General features: G+C 45.6%; 1 protein-coding gene across 2 annotated transcripts in view; it reads left to right on the top strand.

Annotated features, from left to right (window-relative positions):
* The window catches only part of LOC139559367 (CUB and sushi domain-containing protein 3-like), a 700,638-nt gene that overhangs the window by 78,257 nt on the left and 609,808 nt on the right, over positions 1-12,573 (top strand). The window lies entirely within an intron of this gene.

Genomic DNA, 12,573 nt, shown 5'->3' with positions numbered 1-12,573 from the left:
GTTCAGCCTCCCCACATCCAACATCCAGGTATACGCAAACAGTCCCCAAGGCTCAGCTTCCCCACATCCAACATCCAGGTATACACAAACAGTCCCCAAGGCTCAGCTTCCCCACATCCAACATCCAGGTATACGCAAACAGTCCCCAAGGCTTAGCTTCCCCACATCCAACATCCAGGTATACAGAAACAGTCCCCAAAGCTCAGCTTCCCCACATCCAACATCCTAAGATACACAAACAAAATCATAAATGATCTCTATTGATTTTTTTTATGAATAGCTCCCAAGAGTACAAGTTCTGTTTGGTTTGAATAATATATGGCGATATAAAAACGGGTATTTCTCATCCACCCAAATCACTAGTCCCAATTTGAGTTGGTAATGGATGCTCTCTCTGGATACATCCCAAATGGTAGCCTATTCCCTACATAGTACACTACTTTTGACCAGAACCCTACGGGCCCTGATGAAAAGTAGTGTACTATATATGGGAAAAGGGTGACATTTGTACACAGCCTCTATCATCACATTACCACCATGCCACTTAATAGAGAACAACCCTTCTCTCCTGCTGTATTATCAGCTGTTGGCTGGTAACACAATACACGAGCCAATTGTGAGGTCTCTCTTAACCTCTCAGGCTATGGATAGATTCCATTTCTCCTTATGTTCAATCTCTCAGGCTATGGATGGATTCCATTTCTCCTTTGGGCTCAATCTCTCAGGCTATGAATGGATTCCATTTCTCCTTATGTTCAATCTCTCAGGCTATGGATGGATTCCATTTCTCCTTTGGGATCAATCTCTCAGGCTATGAATGGATTCCATTTCTCCTTTGGGCTCAATCTCTCAGGCTATGAATGGATTCCATTTCTCCTTTGGGTTAAATCTCTCAGGCTATGAATGGATTCCATTTCTCCTTTGGGCTCAATCTCTCAGGCTATGAATGGATTTCTTTTCTCCTTTGGGCTCAATCTCTCAGGCTATGAATGGATTCCATTTTTCCTTTGGGCTCAATCTCTCAGGCTATGAATGGATTCCATTTCTCCTTTGGGTTAAATCTCTCAGGCTATGAATGGATTCCATTTCTCCTTTGGGCTCAATCTCTCAGGCTATGAATGGATTCAATTTCTCCTTTGGGTTAAATCTCTCAGGCTATGAATGGATTCCATTTCTCCTTTGGGCTCAATCTCTCAGGCTATGAATGGATTCCATTTCTCCTTTGGGCTCAATCTCTCAGGCTATGAATGGATTCCATTTCTCCTTTGGGTTAAATCTCTCAGGCTATGAATGGATTCCATTTCTCCTTTGGGCTCAATCTCTCAGGCTATGAATGGATTCCATTTCTCCTTTGGGCTCAATCTCTCAGGCTATGAATGGATTCCATTTCTCCTTTGGGCTCAATCTCTCAGGCTATGAATGGATTCCATTTCTCCTTTGGGCTCAATCTCTCAGGCTATGAATGGATTCCATTTCTCCTTTGGGCTCAATCTCTCAGGCTATGGATGGATTCCATTTCTCCTTTGGGTTAAATCTCTCAGGCTATGGATGGATTCCATTTCTCCTTTGGGCTCAATCTCTCAGGCTATGAATGGATTCCATTTTTCCTTTGGGCTCAATCTCTCAGGCTATGGATGGATTCCATTTCTCATTTGGGCTCAATCTCTCAGGCTATGAATGGATTCCATTTCTCCTTTGGGCTCAATCTCTCAGGCTATGAATGGATTCCATTTTTCCTTTGGGCTCAATCTCTCAGGCTATGGATGGATTCCATTTCTCCTTTGGGCTCAATCTCTCAGGCTATGAATGGATTCCATTTCTCCTTTGGGCTCAATCTCTCAGGCTATGAATGGATTCCATTTCTCCTTTGGGCTCAATCTCTCAGGCTATGGATGGATTCCATTTCTCCTTTGGGTTAAATCTCTCAGGCTATGAATGGATTCCATTTCTCCTTTGGGCTCAATCTCTCAGGCTATGAATGGATTCCATTTCTCCTTTGGGCTCAATCTCTCAGGTTATGGATGGATTCCATTTCTCCTTTGGGTTAAATCTCTCAGGCTATGAATGGATTCCATTTCTCCTTTGGGCTCAATCTCTCTGGCTATGAATGGATTCCATTTCTCCTTTGGGCTCAATCTCTCTGGCTATGAATGGATTCCATTTCTCCTTTGGGCTCAATCTCTCTGGCTATGAATGGATTCCGTTTCTCCTTTGGGCTCAATCTCTCTGGCTGTGGATGGACTCCGTTCACTCATTACCCTCGCTTAATTTGGCCCAAATGAAATCCTACCTCATGCCAGGAATATTCCACGTGTTCACTAGCTAGCTACTAGCTACCTTTATCTGGTGCTTATTTGTTTCCTTGTTCCTGGTGTTTGGACCAAATGGCACCCTATTCCCAATATAGCACACTACTTTAGATCAGAGCCATTTGGGCACTATAAAGGGAATAGCGTGCCATTTGGGACGCAAACTTAGTGTTTAGGAGATGAAGGAGTAAGGAACACGTTTTAGTGTCGATATAATAGACACTTTACGGTTTAACAGTGAACACACGGTTAGAGCATTGGGCCAGTAACCAAAAGTTTGCTGGTTTGAATACTCCCCCCCCCCCCCCCTTCCCTCCAATGTCAATTATGGAGTATCAATCTAACAACATGCACACAGTCCTGATATTACAGTAAATATACAAAGGAGAGATCGAGACATGGAGGAGATTGAGACCCAGTACTAACAGTCTATACAGACAGGCTCAGTAGTAGTAACAGTCTATATAGACAGGCTCAGTAGTAGTAACAGTCTAGATAGACAGGCCCAGTAGTAACAGTCTAGATAGACAGGACCAGTAGTAACAGTCTAGATAGACAGGCCCAGTAGTACGAACAGTCTAGACAGACAGGTCCAGTAGTAGTAACGGTCTAGATAGACAGGCCCGGTAGTAACAGTCTAGACAGACATGCCCAGTAGTGCTAACAGTCTAGACAGACATGCTCAGTAGTAGTAACAGTCTAGATAGACAGGCCCAGTAGTAACAGTCTAGACAGAAAGGCCCGGTAGTACTAACAGTCTAGACAGACATGCTCAGTAGTAGTAACAGTCTAGATAGACAGGCCCAGTAGTAACAGTCTAGACAGAAAGGCCCGGTAGTACTAACAGTCTAGACCAACAGGCCCAGTAGTAACAGTCTCGATAGACGGGCCCAGTAGTAGTAACATTCTAGACAGACAGGCCCGGTAGCAACAGTCTAGACAGAGGCCCAGTAGTAGTAACAGTCTAGAAGACAGGCCCAGTCGTAACAGCCTAGATAGACAGGCCAAGTAGTAGTAACAGTCTAGATAGACACGCCCAGTAGTAACAGTCTAGAAGACAGGCCCGGTAGTAGTAACAGTCTAGACAGACAGGCCCAGTAGTACTAACAGTCTAGATAGACAGGTCCAGTAGTAGTAACAGTCTAGACAGACAGGCCCAGTAGTACTAACAGTCTAGATAGACAGGCCCAGTAGCAGTAACAGTCTAGATAGACACGCCCAGTAGTAACAGTCTAGATAGACAGGCCCAGTAGCAGTAACAGTCTAGATAGACACGCCCAGTAGTAACAGTCTAGATAGACAGGCCCAGTAGCAGTAACAGTCTAGATAGACACGCCCAGTAGTAACAGTCTAGAAGACAGGCCCGGTAGTAACAGTCTAGCCAGAGGACCAGTAGTAACAGTCTAGACAGACAGGTCCAGTAGTAGTAACAGTCTAGACAGACAGGCCCAGTAGTACTAACAGTCTAGATAGACAGGCCCAGTAGCAGTAACAGTCTAGATAGACACGCCCAGTAGTAACAGTCTAGATAGACAGGCCCAGTAGCAGTAACAGTCTAGATAGACACGCCCAGTAGTAACAGTCTAGATAGACAGGCCCAGTAGCAGTAACAGTCTAGATAGACACGCCCAGTAGTAACAGTCTCGATAGACGGGCCCAGTAGTAGTAACATTCTAGACAGACAGGCCCGGTAGTAACATTCTAGACAGACAGGCCCGGTAGTAACAGTCTAGATAGATAGGCCCAGTAGTAATAGTCTAGACAGACAGGCCCAGTAGTAGTAACATTCTAGACAGACAGGCCCGGTAGTAACAGTCTCGATAGACGGGCCCAGTAGTAGTAACAATCTAGACAGACAGGCCCAGTAGTAACATTCTAGACAGACAAGCCCAGTAGTAACATTCTAGACAGACAGGCCCAGTAGTAACATTCTAGACAGACAGGCCCGGTAGTAACAGTCTAGATAGATAGGCCCAGTAGTAATAGTCTAGACAGACAGGCCCAGTAGTAACAATCTAGACAGACAGGCCCAGTAGTAACAATCTAGACAGACAGGCCCAGTAGTAGTAACAGTCTAGAAGACAGGCCCAGTAGTAGTAACAGTCTAGATAGACAGGCCCAGTAGTAACAGTCTAGATAGACAGGTCCAGTAGTAGTAACGGTCTAGATAGACAGGCCCGGTAGTAACAGTCTAGACAGACATGCCCAGTAGTGCTAACAGTCTAGACAGACATGCTCAGTAGTAGTAACAGTCTAGATAGACAGGCCCAGTAGTAACAGTCTAGAAAGAAAGGCCCGGTAGTACTAAAAGTCTAGACAGACAGGCCCAGTAGTAACAGTCTCGATAGACGGGCCCAGTAGTAGTAACATTCTAGACAGACAGGCCCAGTACTAGTAACAGTCTAGACAGACCGGCCTAGGAGTAACGGTCTTGAAAGACAGGCCCAGTAGTAGTAACAGTCTAGATAGACTTGCCCGGTAGTAACAGTCTAGACAGACAGGCCCAGTAGTACGAACAGTCTAGACAGACAGGTCCAGTAGTAGTAACGGTCTAGATAGACAGGCCCGGTAGTAACATTCTAGACAGACAGACCCAGTAGTACTAACAGTCTAGACAGACAGGCTAAGTAGTAGTAACACTCTAGATAGACAGGCCCGGTAGTAACAGTCTAGACAGACAGGCCCAGTAGTACTAACAGTCTAGATAGACTTTTGATTATCTTTTGATTAAGACCGATATGTTTTTTGTGTGACAGATATCAAAATGATGTACTTATCTCTTTAATTGAAATGTTACATGACTGTGTTTGTCTGCTATCATACGCACATGTCAATGAGGATTTTCCCTCCCGTCAAATTGATGTAAGTGGCCATGCCCAGAAGAGCTAGCGTTTTTTACTCCACTATATCAGGAAAGTGCCTAGAGTTAGATTTGTGTTATGGAGGGACATTCCAGTGCGAAAAGCTGAAAATCAATTTGAAACAATGTCACTCATCTTCCATTCTAATTGCATCTGAGGTGTGAGTGTGTCTCCCCCCCAAAATGTTTTGGGTAAAAAGCCAAACGTGAAGGTGTGATTTCAGTGAAGCTTGTCTAATGACTGTCATTTTGCTGTCATCCCAACAGTGTTTGATTGGTTTAACTTTAGAGGAAGTGAATTTGTATTCTGTTTTGATGACACTGTCTGTGTGCCAGGCATCCTCAGCTCAGAAACCTTAGCAGCATTGAGAAAGATGCGGTCCTCCTTCTTAAAGGCTGACCCGAGGTGTGGCCACGGGCCCAGGCTTTAGTTGTGATGATAAGGTGGCAGACACAAGTGTTGGGGTGGCGAATAGAGGGATGCGATGTGGGGAGGGGACAGAGGGGAAGAAAGAGACTGAGAGGGGAAGGCAGCGTGCCAAGGTGAAAACAAGCTCTACACTTACAACAACACACAGCGAGGGGGCCGCTTTTCCTCTCTCCCCCCATCCCTGTCTCCCTACCCCTCTCCTTCCCCTCTATGTCCCCCCGGGGAGCTGCCATACTGTTTGTGGTTCAACAGTTTAGATAAGAGTTAATCATATACCCATCAGTATTTCCCATCACCCCCACCACCTCTTGTACATAGCACATAAATAGATTCATCAATCATCTCATTGGTGACTTAGTAGCATGAAACAGCAGTATTGAGCATGTGAACTAATCTATACATTTTTTGTCTAAGAAAGCATACTTATTCACATTGATTGATAATCCACTGATGAGACAAGGTCAAGGGTTCAGAGGAAGGTTCCCTCTGCTTATCCCCTGTGTCGCTACCTAGGGGTTAATTAGGGACGTGGGTCGCCCCGTGTTGTCTTGTCTCTCTTGTGGCGTAATTAAAACGGTCACTCAGTCACTCGGAGCGCCTGTCAGTTGACTGATGGGATATAAAGCGCTCTTGTTCTCAACAGTGATGACAAATTATAGGAAATCTATCTCTCTCTCTCTCTCTCTCTCTCTCTCTCTCTCTCTCTCTCTCTCTCTCTCTCTCTCGCTCACTCTGAATAGGAATCCCACTGTTCACACCAAGCTCCACAGCTATACCCATTTAGGCAGTGCAGGTCTGAAGGGCAAGGGAGCTAGAGACACTGCACATTGTTCAAGTGATGCAGTGAAATATTGATTCAACAGAATCTCCCAGTTTATAGCTAGTACAGAGAGAGAGAGAGAGAGAGAGAGAGAGAGAGAGAGAGAGAGATCGAGAGAGAGAGAGAGAGAGATCGAGAGAGAGAGAGATCGAGAGAGAGAGAACGAGAGAGAGAGAGATCAAGAGAGAGAGATCGAGAGAGAGAGAGATCGAGAGAGATCGAGAGAGAGAGAGAGATCGAGAGAGAGATCGAGAGAGAGATCGAGAGAGAGAGAGAGAGAGAGAGAGAGAGAGAGAGAGAGAGAGAGAGAGAGAGAGAGAGAGAGAGAGATCGAGAGAGAGAGAGAGAGAGAGAGAGAGAGAGAGAGAGATCGAGAGAGAGAGAGAGAGAGAGAGATCGAGAGAGAGAGAGAGAGAGAGAGAGAGAGAGAGAGAGAGAGAGATCGAGAGATCGAGAGAGAGAGAGATCGAGAGAGAGAGAGAGATCGAGAGAGAGAGATCGAGAGAGAGAGAGATCGAGAGAGAGATCGAGAGAGATCGAGAGAGAGAGATCGAGAGAGAGATCGAGAGAGAGATCGAGAGAGAGATCGAGAGGATGGGGGAGAAATAGAAAGTAGAGACCCGTTGGGGACACATTTTAAGCTCGAGCCCTACCCATGACCGCAATATTCAGGCCCTACCCTACCCAGGCCCGATTGTTTCTGCCAAACTTAAAGCAGCCAGCCCTGCACGAAACCTGAAATCAGAAATAACTTAATACGTTAGTAAATCCATTTGATGCTCTTCTCTGTCTGTCACTTGCTCTCTGCTAGCAGGCAGCTCGCTCTGCATGCATTCTGCTCATGGGGGCTCTGAGTCAATGAGTAACCATAGCAACGGCTCCGCTTGGGCTGCTCTGCTCAATGACGAGACATGAGAGAGCAGTGAGCTGTTAGCTACTTTTTGTCACTTTAAACTCCGACAAAACTCAAGGAATATTGTCTCCTGTCTTATATTTGACGAGGTTGAAGCTCTTCTGACACCATGTTAGGAACTTAGTCAGATATGACTGTACTGCGCAGCAGAGCACGCGCAAATAACTCAGTTTCAAAATGTTAATGATCAATTTAGTGATACCCGAGCCCTACCCGTACCCTAGTTATGATGAACAAACAGGTCCTAGCCAGGGCTCATCAGGGAGAAGCTCTAATAGAGAGAGAGAGAGATAGGGGAGAGAGAAAGAGAGATGCTGGAGATAGCGATGGGGGAGAGAGAGAAAGAGAGAGAGAGAGAGAGAGACAGTTAATCTCCAATAGAAGCAGTGCCTTAGAGCTACAATAGTAACCTTCAGTGTTAGCCATGGAGATTGAGAAGGGAAGGAGATGGCCAACACTAACAAAAGGCACATGTGGAGGGTGTTGAGGCTTGGATAATACATACTGTACATACAGTACAGCATCACTGTCACTAATTACTAGCATTAAAGCCACTCCTTGTTGGGGCTAATTAATGACACTGTAAATATTGACAATCTTGGACTTTGGTAATTAGGCCTATGGAACACCAGATTTGATGTTAGGACTGTAATGTGTCTATTGTGTTCTAGAATCATGTCAGGTCACAGATGTGTTGTGGATTTGTGTAATCCTGTGAAGCTTTAGATTTAGCTTTGAAAGTGTTATTTATTATGCATGCTCTGTAGGATGGGTCCTTGGATAAGCGTGTACAGAGGAACAACCTCGCCGTGCCTCTCCCTCCTCTTCCTGTATTTTGGTCAGGCAGCTCCTCCGCACCATGGAACTGTTTGTGTTCAGTCATTCTGGTGGACTATACACCACCGACCGATGCCCAAGGCAGTGCTCTTCACTTTAAGCTGCTTCCATTATTTTCCATGCCTCCATTCAGGCTGTGTCCCAAATAAAACCCTATTCCATAGAGACTGAATTGCTTTTGACCAGAGCGACCAGACAGAGCCCAACTGGCCTTGGTCAAACGTAGTGCACTGTAAATGGAACACGTTGCCATTTGGGACACGGCCTCAGTCTCCGCTCACTCCGCTGAGTCTGTGGTGGTTTAACAGGCTCCCGGCAGACGTACTGTAGGTGGAACCCGCATTACACTCGTTAATTGGAAACTATACATTGGTAATGGGATGGGAAGGAGACTGTGGGAAGATCGGGATGCTTCGACTAAACCGCGGCATCGCCTTATATCCAGAATACATCTCAAAATCTACCTCCTCCCCAAAAAATGATGGCCGTTCATGACCATGGTGATTCATAATTTATACCTCGGGCACACATAGGGCTTAGTTATCTCTGTAGCGTTCACACAGTCGGTGGTGACTTAAAAAGCCCTCTTCTCTTCAATCTTACATGAATTACTCCCTTCAGGGGAGTGGTGGAGAGGATAAATAGTACATCTTAATTGGGTGGATTTTTCATTATGGCTTGGGCCTGGGCTGTGTGTTTTATTATCTGCAAACAGATGGGGGATGGATGCTGGCTGGCTCACTGGCTGGCTGTTTCTCTGGGAGTCGGTGTGGGCAGCGTAGAAAAGAAGCATGGCATTTATCTACTTGTTATTGTTAACGTGGAATATGAAGGAGTGGAGACAGGGATGAGCTTAGAAGGCTTTAGTTTAACCAATTGGGCCTGAACGCAATCAACTGCAATAACTGAACTGGCCATCCTACTTCCTCTCTCTCTCAGCATCTGCTCTTGGAGGGCTATTTCATAATACTATTCAGGATTGACTCAATTAAATGAGAAAGCATGACTATACGTAGTATATTGTTTTCAATGAATGACATGCCTGTACTACTGTACAACTAAATACTCTTGCTAATGTTAAGCAGGGCTGTGCAAATGAAGTGGCCATCTTGAACTGTTGTGATATGTAATTCATTTTGCCATAGCGACGTCCTCCCAGCATCAGCAGCTTTTCACCTTCTCAAGCTAGCTAACAATGACAAAACATGTCAACAAATACTAGCTTCCCCAATGTTTGAGTCCCATGCAATCCTCAATGACCATATGACTTTACCCCCCACACACTGCTCTGTCCGTTCGGGTGTTGATTGCGTCCAGACCTATTACCACTCACCAGTTGCTACAGGACGTCTGTGCCTGTCTGGTTTTGTGCCATATGGCACCCTATTCCCTATTTAGTGCACTTCTTTTGACCCGAGCCCTATGTGCCCTGATCAAAAATAGTGCACCAATAAGGGAATAGGGTACCATTTGGGACGCAGTTTGTGACTTCATATTCTCATCTGTCACAGCCCCATCCCTAATCTCTCATGGCAGTGTGTGGTGCAATTAGAGCTGTGAGGCATATTGGCCCTTCACAGCAAATCACAGACAAGACCAGGAGAAACCAGGAAGGGCAGGCAGCAGACAGTTAGCCATGTATCGTACTAAGAGTAAAGTGCTCAGTCTGAGAATGTCTGCGTGGTGTGTTAGCACAGTGTTTCCCAACTCCTGTCCTCCAGTACCCTCAGCAGTACATTTTTATTTTATTTTACCCCCTTTTTCTCTCCCCAATTTCATGGTATCCAATTGGTAGTAGTTACAGTCTTGTCTCATCGCTGCATCTTCCGTACAGACTCAGGAGAGGCAAAGGTCAAGAGCCATGCGTCCTCCGAAACACAACCCAACCAAGCCGCACTGCTTCTTGACACAATGCACATCCAACCCGGAAGCCAGCCACAACAATGTGTCGGAGGAGCCTGGGCTCAAACCCAGAATCTCTGGTGGCACAGCTAGCACTGCGATGCAGTGCCTTAAACCACTGCGCCACCCGGGAAGTCGCAGTACATATTTTTGTTGTGGCCCCAGACAAACTCTGATTCTACTTGATTCTACTTGTCAACTAATCATCAATCTCTTGACAAGTTGAATCAGGTGTTTTTGTCCAGGGCTACAACATAAATGTGTGCTGTTGGGGGTACTGGAGGACCGGAGTTGGGAAACACTGTTGTATCATATGCATGCATGTGGTTCCTACTCCGCAGCAACAGCCGCCCCAATGTAGTCAGCACAAGTCTTGTCTTACATATGGTATGACAGAGCCTATTAACCTACAAAGGATGGGACTACTGGGGCTTGCATATTCAACAATGTGGAGAGAACAGATAACATACCAGGAAGTCCTGCAGCTCTCTGTATACGATCCCATGCACACAAGCGCTCCCCAAAGAGGTGCTAGCATCATAGCCAACAGCATGGAAAATACTTTCTGCACTACACGGTGTTAGCCACATGGAACCAGTGGATGCACTCATCATGTAAGCTATGTTCACAACCATTAACACAGATGTAACATGGAGATCGGATGTGCTTTGTGTGTGTGATCTCATTGGTAGTGGTGCAGAATTAGCAAGAGGAGACAGGCAGGAAAGGCAGGGCAGTTATCAGGCCCCAGTGTTGCCAGTGAAATGGCAGCTAGCTAGTTCTCCAGATGGCACCCTGATCTATTCCTCTCACAGTGTGGATAATAAATTACCACTTGAGTGTATTACTTCTTCAATGCCAAGAGAAACCGATGCACTGCAAGGCTACCACTACTGCTGCTGCTATTGCGGTGTGCTGCTACTTTACATGCAACCTCTAGCAGAGCCATCCTCGAGACTCCCTGGAACACTTTCATATCACACACATATTGTATTGCCAGCAAATTTATGTTCCTCTGAAAATGACTTGGACAGGGTTCAAATTGATTCTGTCCCTTCTTATTTCGGGGGAGCATAATCTTCAGCAGCGATCCTTATGAATTGAATAGCATGACCCAGCCAATAGGGATATCTGTGTGTACAATATAGTATATCATATAATACCATTAAACAAATAGCATCGTTTTGATTGAGAATTACTCTAATTATATGTCTCAATGCCAGCCTCTCATGGAATGTTTTCCATTGAACGCCATTGAAAGGCGGTGTGAATGGGAGGCTCTTGTTGACAATGGAGCCGACACAAAACCAGGGCCCAGCCAGGACATCGTGGCATGGAGTCTGTGTAGGCCATCTGGAGGCCAGCGATTCTGAAGCCATTATGCCACGACTGCCACAGGGCTGGCCAAAGTGCATCTGCCATTAAGGCAGGCTGGGCGGGTAGCAGTAATCTCAGTTAGAATGCCTCCATAATGGTCTGACCCAGGGTTATTCTGACCCAGGCCACACTGACACGGCACTAGCGTAACACTAGCCAGTGTCATAAAGAGCTGGAATAGCAAATCACATGGGTCCTTTACTTCCCTACCCTTGAGGAACCAGGCCTAGAGAACCGTAAGAAAGTGTTTAAGCAATGCAGCGATACCACAGTGGTGTTTGTGTAAGTTCTCCATGTGTAAATAATAGACAAGGTCTTCCTCCAAAGTAAAGCACAGCACACAGCACGGTGTTGGACGTGCATCTAGCTGTGACTAATAGTTTAGGGACGGCATGCTGGGAGTGATTGTGGCGGCCTGCTGGCTCTCCCCATGCCGTACATGGTGGCTGTGTGTCTGTGAGAATGTATGCAGCAAGAGCAAGCTGCTAGACCCAATACTACTACCCCTGATCAGGCCCCTGCCATATAATGTACCTCATTTCTTCAAAGGTTGTACTATTCTATGTGCTGTATCTGTGTCTAGTAGTTTATGTGGTAAAGTGTTGTATTCAGTCAGCTTTTTGTCCAATCTCTTTTAGCATAATGATAACTACGCTGAGTATACCAAACATTAGGAACACCTTCCTAATATTGAGCTGCTGGCCCATGTTGACTCCAATGTTGTCTGGATGTCCTTTGGGTGGTGTACCATTCTAGACACACACGAAAAACTGTTGAGTGTGAAAAACCGAGCAGTGTTGCAGTTGTTGACACAAACCAGTGCGCCTTAAACCTACTACCATACCCTGTTGAAAGGCACTTAAATATTCAACCCTCTATTAGTGGCACACATACACAATCCATGTCTCAATTGTCTCAAGACTTAAAAATCCTTCTTTAACCTGTCTCCTCCCCTTCATCTACACTGATTGAAATGGATTTAACAAGTGACATCAAGTTGGGATCATAGCTTTCACCTGGATTCACCTGGTCAGTCTATGTCATGGAAAGAGCAAGTGTCCTTATGTTTTGTACGTTCAGGGTATACTGCCTTGAGTCCATATGTGTGTTGCTTGTTATCTGCAT

This window comes from Salvelinus alpinus, chromosome 29 (genome assembly GCF_045679555.1).
Source record: "Salvelinus alpinus chromosome 29, SLU_Salpinus.1, whole genome shotgun sequence".
Taxonomy (NCBI): domain Eukaryota; kingdom Metazoa; phylum Chordata; class Actinopteri; order Salmoniformes; family Salmonidae; genus Salvelinus; species Salvelinus alpinus.
This window is presented reverse-complemented; position numbering and strand designations above follow the sequence as displayed.